We start from the raw sequence: 5,042 nt of genomic DNA, 5'->3' as shown, positions 1-5,042 counted from the left end.
TCACCCAATGAGAGCAGGCACTATCCAATAGGCTGAGGGTATGAATAGAAGAAAATCTCAGAGGAAAGTTGAATTCCCTCCCTTCCGTTCCCTCTCACTCTCCCTTTCTCCTTCTCTCTCCCTTTCTCCCTCTCCCTCTCTCTCCTCCCCTCTCCCCAGCTCCCTATCTCTCTCTTACGGAGCTGGGACACCCCTCTTCCTCTGCCCTTAGACATCAGAACTCCAGGTTCTCTGGTCTTTGGATTCTGGGACTTACAGCAGTGGGCCCCTTGTGTTCTCAGGTTTGGGACTTGAGAGTTACACGATTTGCTGTCCTGAGTCTGAGACCTTGGGACTTGGACTGAACCACACTACCAACTTCCTTAGTTCTCCAACTTGCAGACAACTTAATATGGGACTTCTTAGCTTCTAAAATTACATGAGCAAACTCCCCTAAATCCCCTCTTTATCTATCTATATATCTATCTATCTATGATCATGCACTTCCTCCCACCCATGGACCAATCAGCATGCACTTCCTCCCACCCATGGGCCAATCAGCATGCACCTCCTCTATTCTGAGCCTGTGAAAATCTCAGACTCAGCCCAACTCAGAGACTCACTGGGAGGACCTGCCTGAGAACAGGAGCTACCTACTTGTGGTCTCCTCTCCGCTGAGTGCTGTTCTATCACTCAATAAAGCTCCTCTCCACGTTGCTCACCCACCAGTTGTCCACATGTCCTCAGCAATTGGTAGCAAAGTCAGTGTGATATCCTTAGTTGGAGTGGATTCTGGCACCAAACAAAAGACACTAGTGGAAAACGTGGTGGAATCAAAATAAAGTCTGAAGTTTATTTAATAATGTTGTATGATAATAGTGATGAACCATATTTATGTAAGATTAGGTGGAACTGGATAAGGGATACACAGCCTTTGTACTCTCTTTATGACCTTTCTTTTTGTAAACCTAAAATTATTCTAAAATAAAAAAAATGTAGTTAAAAACAAAGCCTGAACTAATGATCCCAGAGTGACATCCAAGACCCATGTTAGATCTTACTCACTGGAATAGAGCAAAAGTCTTGAAAGAGTCTAGATGTGTCTGCCAAAAACTGGCATTTCTCCTCCTAGAAGGATTCTAATTTCTTAAAAAAGTGGACACCTCTCAATACTCAAATTTAAATGTGCTTATTTTAATAGGAGCTTTTTAGATTAATTTAGCAAAGTCATGTAATGTTGCTTCAATCTAATTGCCTGCTTAGAATCCTTCACAACAAACCACGCATGCTCACAGCCCTTGTAATTATGGAATCTCTCTAGCTTTGTGGTAATTATTCAAGAACACGTCAAGTTTAGGTCCGGTCCATCTTTATCCGTTGACATCAACAGTTTCAGTTTCCCAGGTGGGATGTTTTTCTGATCACTTCCAAAGGAAGCCTCTCCCTGGTGGTCTGGCTATACTTGGTGTCACATTAAATAATAATAATAATAACTTTTAATAAAATAAAAGAGAAAAATATTAATCCAGAAGTCTTCAGAGTGCAACAGTTCATTGACAGGATGGTAACAGGTTTACAGGGCACATCACGACACGCAGCAGTTTCCTGAAAATTCTTCTTGGCCATTCTCCTACCATGGTGTCTCTCATTTGCGGCAACTCTTAGCACACTGTATGTTCGTGAGATGCCTACACTCACTTCCACACAGGAGCCCATCCACTCTCTCAGGAAAGAGCCCTCACAACATTGACCTGGCATCCAAGCCCACTTACTGTCCCCACTTATGGGAAATAGTCCCAAAACCCACTTCCAGTGCTTTTCTCAGGAATATCAACCCTTCTGGAATTCTGGCTACCTCATTACATTTTCATTGATATTGACTGTAATTTGGGATCACCTTACAATGGCAAGTGTAATCTGTAGAAGGTGTTAATAGAAACTTTAATCTGTTGAAAAAGTTCACAGAAAATAATATTCAATTATCCTAAAGGTGACTTTCAACCAAAGCAATGGTGAACCAAGTGTAATTAGACTTAGCAAATAAAAATATACAATATCCAGTTAAATTGGAATTTCAGAAATACTGTTTTTATAGAATTAGACCATACTTGTACTAAAAAAATGACTAATTATTTGCCTAAAACTCAAATTTAACTGGAAATCCTTATTTTATCTAGCAATCTAAGAGTAGATTGTGCTATCCCAAGAATGCCTTTCTGTGCAGGGCAGTGGTAACGCCACACTCTCTAAGGCCCGAAATGATACTAAAAGACATCCTTTCTAAGAAGACAAAAATAGGTAGGTGACTTTTACATTTAATGTTGGTATCTATGAGTCATGCTTTTTCTTTCTCTCATACTTTCTCCAATACCTTTCCATATGTGTAATTTACTTTTGATGTTTATGAAAGTCCTGCAGATAACCATTTCAAAGAATAATAAAATTACTTTTTGCTTTTCTCTGTAGCTAGGATAGATTCTCCAGGACAGAAAGAAGGATAGTACGTATCAATAGGCAATAACAAAAAAGCACAATCCAACTTTTGCTTTTTAAAAACAAGGTGATGTTATCCTAGAGCCTCCTGGGTGAACTATATATTCTGTAGAGAAGTGTTTTTGTGCATCCATAAAACAAAGTTATTCCTTAAAAAATGACTCTCCTAAGGTTTGCTGTGATAGAAAATGCCATTTTTATAATAGTATAAAAAATGACCATTGAAAAATAGGTCATCGTATCTGACTGCAGCAGATGACTGTTTGCTTTCTTTTGACTCCACAATTTGAGTTTTCTGTTTTTTTTCTTTATGAGAGTCTGAAATTAGTACTTGGTAATTAACATACATGCTAAAATTGAAAGTTTAAACAAATGCCCCCATTTGACTTTAAATCATTTTTCTCTGACCTTTTTATATTACTTTATAGAGAAATGAATTATTCTTTGTTACATGTTTAAGAAGCTTTATGTCTGATTATGACAATAAACAGAATCTTTACATTTCATTTTAAATGTACACAAATAAACACTAGGAAAAGATAAATATAAAATTATTCTCCAAAACAATTTTCATTGTATTTACCAGATTATACCTTTTCAGCTTTCTAATATTCTGAGACATTATGTCTAGTGGTATGCATCCTGAATCATTAAGTTTTTATTCCACAAATTATTTCTCCAAACTTTGTTAAAATGCATCAAAATATAAAATTATATTTCTTACTAGTAACTGCATTATATCCTTTTTCATTTTATTTTCCACAAAGGTAGTACCCAACCCAAATTCCAAGGTACTTCAATTCAATGGGATCTGTTATCAATCTGCCTTCTTAGCTTTGACTTGAGCATCCACATTCATGTTTATAGTCATAAATAATATCTGCATAGAATCACCAAATTCTTAGTTTGAGCTTGCTATTTCCATATGAATCACCAAGCAATCCTCACTACAACATTCCAAATCTGGGCAATCAAGTTCAAAGCATAAATAATAACATGATGACAAAATATAGAAACAATAAGCAATAATCATAAAAACAAAATTCCCCATGATCTGTAAAAATTTAGTTATTTAGGCTTTTCCATCCATGACTTCATTAGATACTCATAACAATCCTATAAAACAGATAGTTGGTTATCATTATTGTTATTTAATGCATGAGGACACAGGCTCAGGGTGGTTAATAGCTTGTGCTTGAGGCTGTAACATTAGTGAGGGATGGGCAGAGCCTGGACCAGAGCTCATTAATTTTTGAACACCAGCCCATGTTCTCTCTGGTGTTTACAAGGAAAAAAAAATTCTCGAGCTACAAGGAAAAGCAAAGAAATCATTCTGAGGCTAGAGAGAAACCAGCTGAAACCATTTGGATAAACAGCATGATGAGAAAATATTTGTTATACAACCTTTAAAAACAGAACCATGATATTCTGATTAGAACCTCAAGGTTAACCCTAAGTCTGAGAATACACACTTTAGATAGCAACAAGCTCTAACAGAACTACGGCCAGAGCCACCAACACAAAGATAAATTTTACATGGTCACAGAAGGGGAAGTATCCTTCCAGTGATGGCTCCTCCAAATTCCCCTACCCAGAAGAACTCTCACTGTCCTCCAAATCCCTTAGTACACAGCATTCCTCTTAGGACATGCATCATGCTCTACTTCCATGGGCCTTGACTCTGGCTGTACATCTGAATCATGTGTTGAGCATTTTAAATAATACAGATTCTTGGTATCCACAGTATATCAGCTGAATCAGATGCTCGGAAAGTAGGGACAAGACATTCCTATTTTTAAAAATATTATCGGGTATCCCTGATGCACAGTTAGGTTTATTTATCTTGTATTTTTGTAAATTTTGGTGGGTACATAGTAGGTGTATCTATTTATGACGTACATGAGACGTTTTGATACAATGTGAAAGAAGCACATCATGGAGGATGGAGCATATCCAGCTCCTCAAGCATTTATCCTTTGAGTACAAATAATTTAATTACACTCTTTAAGTTATTTGAAAATGAACAATTAAGTTATTATTGACTACAGTCTTTAAAAACTAAGCTATACATTTTGTAATCTGTTTATTGAATTCAAGCAATGTTTACTGAACATCGACTATATGTGAGAAATGGAAAGGAGGATCTGAACAAGATACAGAATCTTTCTTCAAAGGGCTGATGCTTGGTTGGGAAATAGAGAGCTATACATAAGTGCATTGTAAATGCAACTACTATTATAACTGTGCAATAGATATCGCCTATGAGAACTATTGTGGGTATTCTGTGGAATTACGATTGGGCAGGGTCTATACTAACTCTATATTCCACACCACATTTAATACAATGCTGTAGGACATGTTCACTAAATCCTGTGAGTTGGAATTATTAACAGCCATGTATTGTTCTTTTTAAACTCTGATATTTAAAGATTAATTCTATGTATATAATACAGAAAGTTCTTTTTTATAAGAAGCAAAGCTGTTTCTCCACCTCTCTCCAACACTGATGCTTGCTGCTGCTGGCAGATTCTCCATTTTGTTAGAAGTCACATCTGTCATTTACCTACATG

This window comes from Gorilla gorilla, chromosome 11, assembly GCF_029281585.2.
Source record: "Gorilla gorilla gorilla isolate KB3781 chromosome 11, NHGRI_mGorGor1-v2.1_pri, whole genome shotgun sequence".
Lineage (NCBI taxonomy): Eukaryota > Metazoa > Chordata > Mammalia > Primates > Hominidae > Gorilla > Gorilla gorilla.
Note: the sequence above shows the minus strand (reverse complement) of the source record.